General features: G+C 37.4%; 1 long non-coding RNA gene across 6 annotated transcripts in view; it reads right to left on the reverse strand.

The window, feature by feature from the left end:
- The window catches only part of LOC149531576 (uncharacterized), a 59,879-nt gene extending 53,428 nt beyond the window's left edge, over positions 1-6,451 (reverse strand). For 5 of the 6 annotated variants that reach the window (XR_016358576.1, XR_016358575.1, XR_016358578.1 and 2 more), the window contains exons 1-2: positions 5,997-6,451; positions 5,749-5,821 (exon numbers count right to left, since the gene is read on the reverse strand). This is a non-coding gene — a long non-coding RNA (uncharacterized LOC149531576). Of the gene's footprint in view, positions 1-5,628; positions 5,822-5,996 lie in introns of those variants that run through there. The other variant, XR_016358574.1, reaches the window with a different exon arrangement.
- Positions 6,452-17,934: the final 11,483 nt, after the last annotated feature.

Consider the following 17,934-nt stretch of genomic DNA (forward strand, 5'->3'; position numbering starts at 1 on the left):
CAACTATTTGCATAAGGTTTTGTCACTTCTCTAACTGATTCATGAAAAATCACAAAAGGATCCATGTTAGTTGCAAAAGGAGACAAGATTGGGAGCTTGTATATCGTAGAAAATATCGGTGAAGTGGGGGCTGCCATGACAATTGAAGATAGCAATTCAGAATTGTGGCATCAAAGGCTTGATCACATGAGAAAAAAGGGCCTTGCTGTTATGTATAAAAGGGAGCAATTACCGGGCCTAAAATCAGTTGACTTACAATTTTGTGAACATTGCCTTTATGGAAAATAGAAGCGGGTCAGCTTCTTGAGGACCGGACATGAAAAGAAAGGTACTCTTTTGGCTCTTGTTTATTCTGATGTGTTCGGACCCACCGATGAAAGCTCTATTGGAGGAGCAAACTTCTTCGTCACCTTCCTTGATGATTGCACAAGAAAGGTATGGATTTACATATTGCATAAGAAATCTAATGTTTTAGCAAGTTTAAAAGCTTTAAGGCTTTAGTTGAGAATCAGTCTGGCCACAAAATAAAGTTCTTGCAAACGGACAATGGCGAAGAGTTTTGTTCATCGGAGTTTGATTCATTTTATGTGGATAATGGCATTCGTAGAATTAAGATTGTTCCATTCATCCCGCAAGAAAATGGAGCAGCAGAGAGGATGAATAGAACAATCCTTGAGAAATCTCGATGTATGCTCTCAAATGCCAGTTTAGGCAAGGAGTTTTGGGCAGAGGCATGCAATACAGCGGTATATTTAATCAACCGAAGTCCTACTTCTCGGTTGGATTTTGGCATACCTGAGGAAGAGTGGCTAGGAAAGAAAATATCATATTCACATATCCGGGTGTTTGGATGCGAGGCTTATGTACATGTTTCGAAGGAGAAAAGGAAAAAGCTTGATCCAAAGTCACAAAAGGGCATTTTTGTGAGCTATGGTGAAGACCAGTTTGGTTTTAAAATCTGGGATCCAGTTGGGAAGAAAATCATCAGAAGTAGAGATGTCATCTTCAATGAGAAGGTATTTCCAGCATTACACCATGAAGAAAAAAAAAAATGTGAATATGCCCCTTTCTCTATATTTGATAATAACTCCAACATTGAAAGAAATCAAAACAATGTTCCTTCAAGCAGTTTATCTCCTAATTCAGTCTTAGCTCTTGTCCCTCTATTCTCTTCTTCTACTAGTATGTGGAGTCATTCTAACACTAGTGGTGAACAGAGTAGTCATAGTTTTGAAACTCCAATTTCAAATCAGAATAGAGATGATCATCCTCTGTTTGAGTACAGAGAAAATGGCAATTATGTTGATGAAGTTACTCTCCCTATTGATGCACCTAATCACAAGCATGAAGTAAATGTTGGGAAAATAACTTCAAATGCTGGATCATCTGCACATACAGTTGGCCACTTGGATGCAGACAGAGACATGACAAATTCCCATGCTCCTCCTACAATACACGATGAGCATGGGCTGAATCTCCCAATCGCTGGAGGAGCTTGGCATAGTTACTGCAGTCAGTAGTTCACCCATGGCTCTCCAGCTCCTCATTATGTTTCGCAGGGTAACATTTTTAATAATGCTCACCACCACCGAAAGTTGACTGGTCATGCACGGGAAAGTGCCACCGATGGAAGCATGAATCTTTAAAATACTGTCAGACTTGGCTGCCGGCATCTTTCTCTCCCTTACGGTGGATCATTAACCTCCTCAATAGGTCACGCAGGGGATTTACAATGCAATAATAGTAAGCATGTTCCTGCAGTTGTACCGAGCCTGCATACGGTTGAAATCATTAATCAGAATGATTCAAATGTCGAAGAACACGTCCATTGTAATCTCTGTCCCCACATGGGTATAATAACAGAGCCCAATACACCCTTTTCAAAGAGCATGACTGTTCTTGGCAGAGGCAAGGGTGAATGCGGTGGTTCCAATTGCTCACATTGTGGTCCCTCTGATCAAGATCTTTATAATACTCAGCCACAGGTTCCTCATTATCATACAATTCATGAGTCAGGTGATAATACTGTCAGACCTGCAGGAGAATTGGATAATTCACATTATGGGTTAAGTCCACCCATGAGTCAGCTTGAAGCAAGGGCTCAATTTACTAGTGAGTAGAGTCACTCACACAACTATGATTCAAAGATTGATTCTGTGCATTCAAATTTTAAGAGGAGTTCTTACACATCTTCAAAAGGCAGTGAGTTTGAACTCCAAACACAAAACTCTTTGGATAAAGAAAAGGAACATACTGATCATAATGAGAATGTTTAGGGGTGGAGGAAACCTACAAGACAGAGAAGGCTTCTTGCCCGATTCTCTGATTATGAACTCTTGTACTCCGAAGAAGCAAAGTCAGAACTCTTGCTTTCAAACCAAGTTGAACCAGCAAGCTTTAAAGAAGCTTGTAAAGCATTAGATTCCCACAAATGGGAGGCAGCAATGTAGGAAGAGATGAATTCTCTAATGCAAAATAATACTTGGGATTTGGTTTCTTTGCCACCAAATTGGAAAGCTCTCAAAAATTGATGGATTTATCGATTGAAAGATGAAGGTAAAAATCAGAAGCGGTATAAAGCCAGACTGGTTGTTAAAGGTTTTGATCAGCAAAAGGGGATAGACTTCAATGAGATCTTTTCTCTCGTGGTCAAGATGACTACGATCCAGGCTATTCTTGGTTTAGTTGCTGCTCATGATCTTGAACTTGAGCAGCTGGATGTCAAGACCACATTTCTCCATGGTGATCTAAATGAAAAAATTTACATGATGCAGCTCAAAGGATTTATTAAACGTGGTAAAGAAAACTTATATTGCAGATTGAGGAAGAGCTTGTATGGTCTCAAGCAAGCTCCGAGGCAATGGTACCTCAAGTTCGATCAATTCATGAATGGAACATAATTTCATTCGATGTGAATCCAATCCATGTGTCCATTACAAGAAGTTACCTGATGGTTCCTTTATTCTTTTACTTCTCTATGTTGATGACATGCTTGTCACCGGTTCATCTATGAAGCTAATTTCAGAATTGAAAGCAAAAATGTCAGAAAGGTTTGCCATGAAAGATTTAGAGGCAGCGAAACGGATACTTGGCATGGACATTATCCATGATAGGCACAAGAAGGAAATAAAGCTTTCTCGAGAACACTATGTTCTTAAGGTACTAGAAAGATTTGGCATGGCAGATGCCAAACCGGTCAGCACCCCTCTCGCTAATCATTTTAGATTGTATTTAGCCATGTGTCCCAAGACACAAGAAGAACAAGACTACATGAAGAACATCCCTTATTCTTGAGTAGTCGGTAGTCTTATGTATAGAATGGTGTGCACTCATCCGGATATTGCCCAAGTAGTGGGGGGTGTCAGTAGGTTCATGAGCAATCCGGGTAAACAACATTGGGATGCAGTAAAGTGGATCTTGAGATATCTTAAGGGCACTTCTAATTTTGTACTGTGTTTTGGTGGCAAAGACACTTCACTCAGAGGTTATATAGATTCAGATATGGCTGAAAATTTAGACAATAGAAGATTGACTACTGTTTATGTTTTTACATTTGCTGGAGCAGCAATTAGTTGGGCATCAAAGTTGCAACAAGTGGTCTCACTTTCTACTACTGAGGTTGAATACATTGCTCTCACTAAAGGAGCAAAAGAGTTGATTTGGTTGCAACGTCTGTTTGGTAATTTTGATTGTCCTCAACAAGGATCAGCCTTGTATTGTGATAACAAAAGTGCCATTGACTTAGCAAAAAATGCAGTGTTTCATAGCAGGACTAAGCATATTGAGGTTCGCTATCATTTCATTCGAAGTAAACTTGAAGAGGGAAAACTTTGGGTCTTGAAGATTAACACCGAGGAAAATCCAGCTGATGCACTTACCAAGGTTGTTCCACGAGAGAAGTTCGAGTTCTGCCGAGCTTCTCTCGGCGTTGTAAAGAAATAACAGTAGGGAAATTCAAGGGAGACTCATAAATTACCGCTGTTGGACTTTAAGTGGGGGTTTGTTGGGTGTATATGTGAAGCCCAACAATCATTCTTTTATTATGCATATTTTATTATGTTTCCCTCCAATTGTTTGTCTCTTCATTTCCTTTGAGACTCTATAAATATGTAATGGAGGTTCATTATTTGATTCATTGTATTCGAAGAGCTGAAGCAACAGCTGTGATGTAAAGTTCAAGTATTTACATTAATAAAGATCTTCCCTACAGTGTGGACGTAGCCACAATTTGTGGTGAAACACGATAAATCTTGTGTTTGCATTTCTCTTTTCTTTTGCTTGTTCTGTTCATTTCCAGTTTGCACTTTCAGCAAACTTCACAAAGCTAACCAAAGCCTACTAGGAGACAAATAAAGAAGAAGAAATACTCAATTCTACTATTTATGTGTTACAGTTTTCAGATTTATGAATCCAATAAGTTGTTTGTTTAATGACAATGCGACTTTCTTAGGATGGTATAAGAAATGATTATATATGCACACATTCTAAAAGAGCTTTTTCCTTTTCTTGTTGCTTCTTTTGCCCCTCTCTAAGAAGATGGATATTTGGTACAAGTTTCTTCTTATCTGCTAGTGAGATCTAGTGCTGTGAAAAACATGAGCTATTGCTTATGTCGTAAATGAGAGTTGTGTCTTTTGTAGCTCCCTCCAAACCCATAGATATTTCCACATCTGTTATTGTTTATTTCGAGGCATCAATTTGACCACCTATCTAATTGGGCATGAGCCTCACTGTCTCCTACTTGTACACCATTACCACAACAATGTTAACTTAAAAAGTATTTTTATATCGGTATATCCCTTGCACTGCTTCTGTTGCACGTAAAAGTTTTATTCTAAGGGAAATTAAATTTTCAAAAGTCAAAAACAGTACATTGTCATGGACCCAAAACCCCTTGATTCAGAGAATTTTTTGTAAACTTCTTGACACCTTACCTACATGGCATTGGTTTTATTGATTGTATGGCTCTCTTAAAATACTGAAATTACCGGAAACTCTATCTTTTTCCTAATTCTAAGAGTTCTACTACATCAGCAGTATTTGTATTAAAACTTCGTTTCTTTATGAAACTTTTACAATTTAGGGCCACAACTAAATCGTTATAGGTCTTTATCCTTATGAGATACGTTAAACTGATGTAGACGGATCTTCTTCATCACTTTCTAGATCTCTGAATCTGAGAAACGAAAGAGAGAAACCAATTTGATATACAATCTTTTAACCAACCGTTGCATTTTTTTGGTCTAGATTGAAGTGAGACACCAAGTTTGCCGCTGATACATAGAGATTAGTCTAAAGTGACCAGACATTGTCTTCTCTTAATTGGTCCCTTGGTTCATGCGCGGGATCCTTATAACATCCACTGCAATTATCCTATTGTGTCCTTTTATACACTTGTCACTGTAACATTCATTATTCGGGTGGGGAGTAGCTTGATTGATAAGCTATAAATTTTGGGTTATGCCCAAAGTAGCAAAACAAAATGGAATAGTATGCATGAGTTGGCGACTAGGCTATTCAACTCTAAGCAGGAAGGGTTCACAATATTTTTGGCATGTCCTATCAGAATCTTTAAGGAAATCCAACATATAAAGATGGTATCGATTTGCAATTTTGAAGAAGAAATCCTTAATGAAGTCAATTTATTTTTATAAACCCATCTTCCTAATCGAGTAAATTTGAATATAACAGAGGATGCAGAACTCAATCATTACAAAAGCAATCTGGGCAGAAGTATTTGACACATACTTGTCAGTATGATTGAAGCTTGCTGTCCTAGTCTTTCTTACATTTCTCCCATTAAAATACGTATCCAATTTGGCTGCAATACAACCCACTCTTTCTTATTCAACCAAGAACAGTCAAACACAAACCCATTAAAACACAACAAGTGTACCACAACACATTAAAATGACACCCATTCAACATGTATTTGATCTCAATCAGAATGTTAAAACTTTCAGCAAATTCAATTGAAAATGGATAAAATGCCTCACCTCTGGATTTGTCAAGCTCAAATATTGTCACAACGCTAAAACAGAGCAATGCCGCCAACACCCATGACCATAAAATCCACCAAAATTAACCATTCTCTCCATGGCACCCATTCAATACTCAATTCCAGTAAATCCAATGCATTAGACACTAGGAATCGAGATTCAAACCAAAAAAAACATTAAACCAAAAACCTGAACACTATAATCTTCACCAATTCAGAGATATCTCACACTCCATTTGTTCTGTTTCTGAGGAAAGAAAATGGAGAGCCAAGCAAGCGATTAAATATTCGTTTTCCAGACATAAAACCATGCGAAAGAGTGGAAGGATTGCCCAACAAGAAACATCTGCCATTAAACCACTAAAATAAAAATATCAAAGAGCCAAGAAGGAGGATCTAATGGAAGTCAAACTGTTTAAAAAAGCTTCTCCACCCAACGTCATTGAGAAATGCTAGAAAAAAAAATGACATATACAGAGAACTGTCGTAGGCTTTTCACACCATCGCCCCATTGCAAATGGGGGGCCCCCTTTTGTCTCTTGGTCTTGTTCTTTTGGCTTTAGTTCTTGATAGTATTGGGCTAAATCTTCTAAAGTTCGCTCTTTCAAATGAGAATTGATAAAATTGGTCAAATGTGAAAAGTGTTGTCCATGTGGCTCTGAAAATGGAAATTATTTGCTTGTTTGAGAATTGAATGTCTTGACTTACTATTTTTAGAAATTCTATTATTAGTAAGTCTATTTTTAGTAAATTTCATTGCCTCTCAGATTGCCCTTATTTTGACTTTTGGGAAACTTACTATTTTTAGAATGTCTATTTTTGGCAAGTCTACTTCTGCAACAAGTGAGCTATGGTTGATAAAGAGCCAAAAGGGTACGTGTGTCTATATCCAAAAGAATGAGCAAGCATGACAGTCAATAAAAAAAAAAATGCTTAAGTCTGTAATCACCCATGAAATATCCAAAAGTAGAAAGGCATGAAGATAATAGGAAAAATGGTTGTCGTGGAATTCTTCCATCATGGACAAAATCCATGATCTTTCAAAAAATCCAGCCTTGGAGAAAAATGGTGGTTGCAGAATTCTTCCATCATGGACAAAATCCATGATCACTCAAAAAGTCTCACCTTGGAGAAAAATGGTTGTTGCAGAATTCTTCCATCATGGACAAAATCCATGATCTCTCAAAAAATCCAGCCTTGGAGAAAAATGGTTGTTGTGAAATTCTTCCATCATGGACAAAATCCCCGATCATTCAAAATTTTCAGTCTTGGAGAAAAATGGTTGTTGCAGAATTCTTTCATCATGGACAAAATCCATGACCACTCAAAATTTCTACAAGCAAGAGAATTAGAAATCATGGAAGCAAATATGGCTAAGTGTTGGAGATTTGTCCTTCATAGAAGCAAAAACAGCGAAGTGCTAGAAATTCCTCCTTGATGGAAGAAAAAATGCTAGTGTTGGAAGTTTCTCCTTCATGGAAGAAAAATTGGCTAAGTGTTGGAAACTTTCTCCTTCATGGAAGGAAAACTAGCTAAGTGTTGAAGATTTCTCCTTCATGGAAGAAAAAATGCTAGTGTTGGAAGTTTCTCCTTCATGGAAGAAAAATTGGCTAATGTTGGAAACTTTCTCCTTCATGGAAGAAAAAATGGCTAAGTGTTGGAAACTTTCTCCTTCATGGAAGAAAAACTGGCTAAGTGTTGGCAATTCCTCCTTGATGGAAGAAAAAATGCTATTGTTGGAAGTTTCTCCTTCATGGAAGAAAAATTGGCTAAGTGTTAGAAACTTTCTCCTTCATGGAAGAAAAAATGGCTAAGTGTTGGAAACTTTCTCCTTCATGGAAGGAAAACTGGCTAAGTGTTGAAGATTTCTCCTTCATGGAAGAATAAATGGCTAAGTGTTGGAAACTTTCTCCTTCATGGAAAAATCCTCCCTCTGAGAATCACCCAACTGATAAAGTTTTCTTAGCAGAAGCCACACTATCTGGATGGTGTAGATTACATGAGACTAGTCAACATTCTAAATTACTGTGTCACGAATTTCAAAGAGCAGTAGATATTTTCAAGGGAGAAGTGAGGAACACTACCACATCTAAGAATCCTCCTCCTACGGGATATGAGATGGTACCCTCACCAAGATATGACTAAGCATTGGTTTTTGATGATTTTAAGTTTCCTTCTCCTGGTTCTCAGGATTACATGCCAATACAAGCTAATAAAAAATTCCCACCAACTTCAGCAAATGGTCCTATAGAGATGCCACGTTATCAAGTCCCACCAGAAAATCAACCTCCACCAGTATCCCCAAATGAATCATTGCATAAGGATGGATTTTTATTCCCTCCTCTATATAATAGTGTCTTGGTGGAAGGAACAAGTGAAGTGCAAGCTTATCAAAAAACATCTAGTAATACTCCAATAAAGACGTATCAGAGGAATTATAGGAACCATGAGCCATTAACATCATCAGTTCCTCCAAATAACTTTTCAACTCCCCCACATCCAAATGCGAACAATAATCCTGAGCCTCTCAGAGATTCCCCTGAATATCGACAACTCACAAGCTCTCAAGGAGATAGAGGCCAATCTCCCATGACAAATTTTTCACAAAGTGATAAAGGAAAGAATAATCTTCAATCCTCTGCTCAACAAGGAGAACAAAGGCAATGTGAAAATCCAGGAAAAAAATAGAAAGGAAGTCCTTCTAGAGAGGAATCGAAAAGGTTTAGTTCTTATGTACTAGAGGAATTCAAGAAAATTAAAGCGAGTCTTTCACTATATGAATTGATGAGGATTTTAGAAATTAGAGATACATCATTGGAAAGTTTCAATGATGCCCCCACAAAGATTGTCTCTCAAAATGTATCATATCCTCCAAGAGGGGTATCCAATCTCCAACAATACAATTTTGCGCAAAACACCAATGTTGTAGATCATGTATCACCATATGCATCTAAGCTTGCTGAGAATCCTTCAAGTTTCATTGGAATGGTGCAAAACTCTCAAGATGATCAGAAGGTTACATCAAATAGACAAGTATCTTCAAAGGATCCATCACTAGAAATGATCAAAGATAATTCTCCTATAGTGGAAAGTTCCATGACAACTCAAAATGGGAGAAATTCTATACATAACAATGAGACATTTGATTCAAAAGGGTAGAAGCCAATGGTTTTTTATCAAGGGAAGGAGGAACCTGCACCTTTCCTAGTATCTGTTAGAATTTTCGGAAAAATGTTACATAATTGTTTAATTGACTTTGGCGCATCAAGTAATGTAATGCCATTGGACATATGTAGAAAGTGGGGATTGATTCCACTTCAGACTGACAAGAAAGTCACACAATTCGATGAAACTGAAGTCCCAGTCGTGGGAGAGTTGAATAATATTCACATGCAATTAGCCTCTGATCCATGTATTCAAAGTTGTATTGACATATCTGTTGTGGATATTCCTGAAGGGTATGGCATGCTTCTTAGTAGAGATTGGGCAAGGAAATTGAATGGTTATATTGCAAAGGACTTTTCACACATGTGGCTCCCATGGAAGGGAATTCCCAATCAGATAAGGATAGAGAGCACTCCAAGGCTCTGGTTGTTGATCATTGAGTATGGTGAACACAATGAGATCTTGTTTATGGAAACCACTTTGGGATCATATATTCCCAAAACTGGAGAGGTTTTAATGTTGCAAGGTTACAATCAAGGGGGATGTCTTGATGTGACTCCAACTTTCGCTAAGGTACCAATTATGGTAATTCAGAACCCTCACTGAATGAAGGAATGTTTGAGAATTTTAGGAATTTTGTCCTAAAAAGCATTAAGCAGGAAGTTGAACTAGGAAAAGGTGCATCCATTCAAAATCTGTTGTTACCCAACTAGTGTAGAATACATGATGCTTTTCATTCTGAGATATCATGCACCATGTGCAAAGAAGCAATTGCACAAGTTTCCAAAATGGTTCCACAAGCATGGATAGCAGAAAATGTGGTCAAAATGAACTCATCTTGTATGAAAATTTTAGACCCACAACAAGAAAGAATTCGAGAAGGTGAAATAGGACAAGAAGAACATCAAAAAGAATCCAAGGATTCAAAGATAAAATCACCCATGGAATATGAAAATGATCAAGCATGGACTCTATCCTTTGATGGATCCAAATCAAAGAAAGGTAGTGGAGCTGGTGTTGAACTCATTAGCCCAACTGGAGAAACATATTTGGCATCACATAGGTTGCAGTTCCCTTGTACTAATAATGTGGCTAAGTATGAATCATTGGTCATTGGATTGCTCCTCGCTATCCAAAAGGAGGCCAAAATCCTACATGTACGTGGAGATTCAGACATAGTCATTGGACAGGTACGCAAGAAATATACATGCCATGATAAAAGATTGGGTCAGTATCAGAATAGAGTTTGGGACCTAATCGAAAGCTTTGATGCTTTCAATATTAAAAGGATAAGCCGAACAAGCAATCTAGTAGCAAACTCTTTGGCTCAATCTGCAAGTTCATTAGAACCATTAGCCATGGATTGTGTGAAGAAATTTACAGTTGAGCTGACTTCAGTACCATCACAAATTTTCAAGTGTTTGAAGATGACAAGCATATTCTTGATTTTTTGACAAGCTCGAGGGTATTTGAAGCACAAGTCATAGATGAAGGAGAACAACAACAAGCTCAATTTGAAATTGATGAGATTATGAATTTAAGGACAAATACCATTCCAAAAGGAATGATTGAACTAGAGAGAATTTTTGATGCTGACAGACTAAGTTCCCTCAAGTACCAAAGTAATGAAGGAGGGGAATGTGAAAAGGTGAACTTGGGAACGAGGGAAAATGTCAAGAATGTATTTATCGGGAAAGTTTGTAGCCCCATAGAAAAGGAGGAAATATTGAAGCTTATGAAGGAATTCCCTGATGTAATTGCTTGGGGATATGAAGATCTGAAGACATATGATACATCTCTCATTAAACATACTATTCCATTAAAGCCAAATAGTAAACCATTTAGACAAAGGCAGAGACCAATGAATCCATTTTTAGAACCACTAATACATCAAGAAGTGAAGAAGTTATTGTCAGCAAGGATTATATTCCCAGTTCAACACAAAATGTGGGTCGCCAACCTTGTACCTGTTAGAAAGAAGAATGGAGAGATAAGGTTGTGCGTGGACTTTAGAAATCTCAACAGAGCTTTAGAGAAGGATAATTATCCAGTGCCGTCATTAGATGAAGTGATACAAGTTGTTAATGGTTCTGAAATGATGTCATTTTTAGATGGTTATTCTGGATATAACCAAGTGATGGTAGAAGAAGAAGATAGACTAAAGACGGCATTCACAGTTAAGTGGGGTACATTTGCTTATAGAAGAATGCCTTTCGGTTTGATCAATGCAGGAGCCACTTTTCAAAGGGCCATGGATTATGCTTTCAGAGGCTTGGTAAAGAAGTGCATCATCATTTACATGGATGATCTCATAGTATTCTCTCAACGCAGGGAAGATCACATTAGTGATTTGAGGAGAATCTTCCAAAGATGTAGAAGATATGGGATTTCCTTGAATCCAAAGAAATGCATACTCACTGTCACTGAAGGGAAATTGTTAGGACATGTAATATCAGAACGAGGAATCTCAATTGATCCTAAGCGCATTGAGGCAATATCAAAGATAGGATTGCCAGCTAGTCAGAAAGAATTAAAGTCATTCTTTGGTAAAATTAACTTTGTAAGGACGTTCATAACTAGAATCGCAGAGATAGTAAGGCCATTAAATGACATGCTAAAGAAAGGAGCAAGGATAGATTGGACACCTACAGCAAAAAGGCATTCGAAGAAATCAAGCAAGCAATTGTGGATGCTCCTGTTTTGTTGAGTCCTGACTACACCAAGCCTTTTTATATATATTCTTTTGCCTCATAACACACTTGTGCAGCTATCCTCACCCAGAAGGTAGATGATCAGGATGAACATCCTATTGCATTCATGAGTTCACCCATGAAAGATGCAGAATTGAGATATCCAAATGTTGAAAAACAAGCTTATGCTTTGGTGAAAGCAATAAAGAAATTTTGACATTACATCCTAAGAAGCAAGGTTTATGCAATAGTTCCTAATGCAGCAGTAAAGACTTTGCTAATGCAAAATGAATTGGGAGAAAGAAGAGGAAAGTGGATGACAATTATTCAAGAATATGACATGGAGATACAACCAATGAAGTTAGTACGAGGACAAGCTCTAGCCCAAACCCTATCTACAACTGGTCCCGAGTTAGTACAAGTATATGTGTTAGAAGAAGTATCCCCGGATGAGTGGTATGATGATATTGTTCATTATTTGTTGAACCATAAGTCTCCATCACACTTGAACTCTGTTCAAAAGTATTCATTGAGAATAAAGAGTCAAAATTTTATGCTTCAAGGATCTATGCTATATAGAAAGAATCAAGATGGGGTTTATTTGAGATGTGTTGGAAAGGAAGAGGTTGGACACATCCTTGAGCATTTTCATAGTAAATATGGAACCAGACATGGAAGTGGTTTGGCTATGGATCATAAAATATCAAGAGCAGGGTATTATTGGTCAACCTTGTTTAAAGACACTTATGAATATGTGAAGACTTGTCACACATGTCAGATAGCTGCGACACGTGAAAAAATCCTGCTATGCCATTACAACCTGTTATTGAAGTAAAACTGTTCGCAAAATGGGGGTTAGATTTCATCGGTCTCATTAATCCACCATCATCAGGACACCACCAGTATATCCTGACTACTACAGACTATTGTACCAGATGGACTGAGGCTCAATCGCTAAAAAATTGTACAACAGAGGTTGTTATCAAATTTCTTGAAGAAAATATCATTACCAGGTTTGGATGTCCCCATGCATTTGTATGTGATAATGGGCCAGCATTTAGATCATTGAAGTTCTCAAACTGGGCATTTGACTATGGGATCACACTAAACTTTTCATCAAACCACTATCCACAAGGGAATGGATTGGCAGAATCAACAAACAAAAATCTATTGAGTGCAATGAAGAAGTTATTAGACAATAACCCTAGAGATTGGCATACGCAACTGAGATTTGCACTTTGGGCAGATAGGATCAGAATAAAGAGTTCTTTGGGGACATCTCCATATCATTTGGTCTACGGACAAGATCCAATTTTTCCTATCCAATTGAGGATTCCAACACTACAATTCATGCAAGATTTTATGGAAGGAGAAGATAGAGTGCAGACACGTTTGACCCAATTATTGCACTTGGAAGAGAAGAGGGATGAAGCATTAGAAAAGTTTGCTAAACATCAAGGAGTTGTTAAGAGATGGTTTGACAAAATGGCAAAGGTTAAAGAATTTCAAATTTTAGATCTGGTACTTCGCTGGGATAAGGCACATGAAAAGAAGGGTGGACATGAAACATTTGATAATCTGTGGAAAGGTCCTTATCAGATTTCTAAAATTTTGGGAGATAATGCATTCAAGCTTAAGACTCTAACAGGAAAGGAAGTCCAATTGCCTATCAATGGGCAATTCCTCAAGCATTATTTCTGCCCTTAGGTTTTCTTTGTAAAGCCTAACTTGTTTATAGTTAGTTTAGGTTTTCCTTTGTGGTGTGTTTTTGTTTTTGTTTTTTCCTATTTTTAGTTAGGTGAGGGTTTTGGTTTGTCTCCCCTCTCCTGGTTAGGAGTTTTGGCTTTGTGTAGTTTAGGTTTCTTTCCCTTGTTTATTTTGTTTTCTTTTTCCCTGGGTTGTCTTCCTCGGGTGGTTTGGTTTTCTTTCTTCTTTTGGTTTTGTCTTCAATTTTGGCTTTTGCTAGGTGGCTCATAGTTGTGAGAATCTCTTTTTGCAAGTGGGGTGATATGATGATTTGGTTATTTCATCTGAAGATTTCACCAAGTTTTGTTTATTTCATTTCTTGGATAATTATTATGAAGAGCATTAGAATCTTGGCTATCCTTCATATATTTTCAGTGGGTTAGAAAACATACTTAACTCGAAAGGTTAATCATACATTGTGTCTTGACACATGAACTCTGAGGTTGCCACATATTTCACACTCTTAACTATTGCTCTAAGTCCATTTATGTATCTTTGGAAAGGTCATGACTTGTGAAAATTTTAAAATCTTGCTTTAGCGCCACTGTAACTCCTAAACCCATTGTAAGCTTCATTGCTTACAAGCCAAGAGAAAAGAAAGAATTGAAATACCAATTCAAAAGGAATAAAAAATAAAATGATGAAATAATGAGATTGGCTTTGGGGCTACACAGAAATCTCCATAGGTGTTATAAAGAATAATTCGCCGGAAGTGGAGCAATCTCCATTGGTATTATAGCGACAACTCCACCGAGGCTATGGACGCCTGACTGGCAGCGGGGCAATGTCCAGGATGCTTTTGAAGTCAAGAGGAGCCAATAACTTGTCATAATCAATCCTAGGATTTTTGAATGGTCTCTTCAAGCTGGAATTAATACATTTGCACACACTTAGGTTGTCGCAGAGTAAATGTGTTTTGATCCAATATATGATTATTCTCCCCTTTTGAGCTTGTTTTCTCTCTTATTGATGACGTAAGATTGAGAAACCAAAGATTCTAAGTTTGGATTAAGTTTTATCCTTGAAATGTTTGTAACATTTCACCTGTGGAGTCGCCAGATGTTGTGACCACTAGTCACACCATGCCCATGCCTGGGACCCCCACCATTTTGTTTGGATTTTGCCAGCTTTTTTGCCAGCTTTTTCCTTTTTTCGTGTAGCGTAGTTTTAAAGAAGTCATGGAAAAAATGAAATCCTCCAATCCTTAAGAATCCTGCTTTCCATTAAGGCACGAAGCACAGTTTTAAAGAAGTCATGAAAAAAATTAATCCCTCATTCCTTGAAAATTCCGCTTTCTATAAAGCGTGGAGTGCAGACTTGAAGGAGTCATGGAAACATTTCATAAAGGATAAAATCCTTCATTCCACTAAAAGCCCGCTCCAGCAAATTTCGAGCACAGAATTAGGGATTGCAATTTTTATCTCCAATCCACGCGTAGATATCAGGATTGATAGCGCAAGCCTGAAGATAGTAAGCGAAATGTTTTAGAAAAGACAAAATCCTCCAATCCTCAAAAACCTCGACCTATTAAGGCAAGGAGCGCAGTTTTCAGGAAGTGGAGGAATGTTTTGAAAAAAATGAAATCCTTCATTCCTTGAAAACCCCAACCTCCTGAGCATGGAACACAATTTTTTTTTGGGAAATACCATGAAGAAAAAATCCTCCATTTTGGGAAAAGTCGGATCTCGTGAATTATGGAGCACAATTTTAGTTTGGCATAGAAATATTATCATTAAAAAATTAAATATTAGTTTAATAATATTTAATTTGATTTTTTTTGAAGAATAATCCAAAAAAAATAAAAATGGAAAAAAAGTTGCAAATGAATTTGATTTTTCATTTAAAAATGGAAGTTAATTAAATATTGATTTTTTTTTAATTGATATTTAATTAATAAAACTAAAAAAAATCAAAATAGAAATACTTAGCTTCATCATGAAGTTAAGAGCATTAAAGATAGCAACTTTTTGAATCAAGTAGCAAAAAGGTGACAAGTGGCACAAAAAATGGAAACCGTAATGGTTAAGTAAAGTAGCTGCCTAATCTTAGTCTACAGCTTTAAAGGCATCTTTTTGAAGAATGATTTATATAAGATACCCTCTCATTCATTCAGGCTCACACAGAAATTTGAAGAGCAGATCAAGAATAGGAATAAGATTTGAGGAATTCAAGGAAGCAGATTTTGAATCCTATCAGTAAGGAATTTTCTTCACAGTGAGTTGTGGAATTTCATTTTTTTTGCGAAAGTGTTGAAAAGTGAATCTTGAAAGGAGTATGGAAATTTTGGCGAAAATCCAAAATCTTTGTCTTATGGACAAGTCATATATGTTGTTTTTAATGCTTTCCTTGTATAGTCTTATGTATGTATGTTTTCTATTTTGCAGGAAAGGAAAATGGCAGAGCCTAGGGGAACGAGAGAAACACGAGGACAATTGATAAAGAATGAAAGGAGAGGTTTCTATCCTAAATCCAAAATCATGTCAAAGTGGACAGAAATTGGAGATACAAGTCTTGGCGGCCTTGATTTGAAAGATTTTAACCAGAGAATGCTTGGATATAAAGACTATCACCCAACATACCTGGCTACAAAAATTGTGAGAAGTGGAATTTTTACTGCAGCTGGTTTCCCTCCTTCTTTTCAGTATCCAGAGTTAATCATGGAATGTACCAAGCATTACAATCCTAGAGACAGAACCATCCGGGATTTAGAACGAAATATTTTGGCAGATTTTTCTTCGACATCCATTTCTGAAGCATTTGGAATTCCTTCAAATCCAAGGATGGTCACAAAAACACAAGAGCAAGCACTGAGAATCTATACATATGGAATCAATTTTTGTGAAGAAATAATCAACAAAAGATGGTTGAAAAAGAATAGACCACATCATTCCAAGATTCCTAAAGAAATAGTATGGCTCAACTTGTAGAGGGAATATAGTGATATGGTCATGATGTTGAGTCGCATATTTGGCATGCCTTATTCTTATAGGTTTGAATCTTGGATGTGGTATTTTGTTGAGCAGGTAATGGAGGAAGGTGACAGAATAGATTGGGCTGGGCTCATAAATGATAACCTAAATGAGCAGTTGATGAATCTAGAGCATACAAGGAAATTTTACATGAGCTCCTATTTCATCTACATGCTAGCACGGAGGACAAATTATGATGGACTACGATGCAAAGGACCAATTGGAAGCGGAAGCCAATACCTCAAAGTCCACGAATGTTACCCGCAGTTGTATTTGTATTCAAAGGATGATTACATGAGGGTTAATGATATATTTGCCATGCGCATAGTAAGAAAACTACAAAAGAGGCCACATATAAGAATGTCAATGGGTGCAATGAAGTTGGTTGAAGAATATGGCACCTGGTTCATTCAGTTTCCCACCTTTTCATACATCCAAGTTCAAGGATTCTCCACGGAGCCATACAAACTTCCTAGGTATCCAATAGATAAGATGGTCTTGTTAGAGCTTACACGACAACTTACTAACTATGACAACATTCAGAAAGGGAAGAAGAAGTTGGGATTGCAGTTTCCAATTTGCATAGGAGAAGGGAAAACTGAGGTATGCCCATGTCTAAAAGTTGCAGAGAAATCATCAGATGAGCTCCACTTCTTTTGCCTTCTGCTTTATCCAAAGAGGAATGATTTTGATCCTTTCAACAAGATCTCATCAGCAAGAGGGTCAAAGTACCAACACAAGGTTCACCTTGAAGACTTTTGGGCAAATGCAGCAGACGAGAATGAGATTAGAAAAAGATTGCATTCAAGACTACCATTGAACATTATTAGAACATGCAACATATTCAAGGTTCCTGATCAAATGGAGGAGGACCCAAATGTGATGTGAAAAGGATTCAATCCAAAAATGACAGCTCAACCATTTGATTGGAAGAAGAAAGAAATTACAGATCTCGAAACTCTTTCAAAACTAGTCTTAGATTTTACAAAGTGGTGGATCGAGCGTAAGGTTGAAAAACTAGTTGCACCAGCTAATGGATTCACATATAGGTTGCTTGGCCACAGACCACTTAGGGATGAAAGATCAAGGAAAATATTTGAAGGGACTATTGAAGAAAGGGGAACTCCATCCGAAGATGTAGGAACCTAGAAAGGGAAGGAGGTACCTCGAGAAAAGCATCCTAGGATTGAGGAAGTCATCCATGAATCTCAAAATAAGAAGCAAAAACACGGAGATGCTCCCTCTTCTCCAAGTCGAACTCCAAGTGTCCAAGAGATAGAAACTTTTGAAAGGCAGGATGTAGGGACAAGTATAAGGAGATTTGAGCAAGAAGAGAATTTGGATAGACCAATTCATGATAGGTTGA

This window comes from Cupressus sempervirens, chromosome 11 (genome assembly GCF_028749045.1).
Source record: "Cupressus sempervirens isolate cs-2001-9-10 chromosome 11, ASM2874904v1, whole genome shotgun sequence".
Classification (NCBI taxonomy): Eukaryota; Viridiplantae; Streptophyta; class Pinopsida; order Cupressales; family Cupressaceae; genus Cupressus; species Cupressus sempervirens.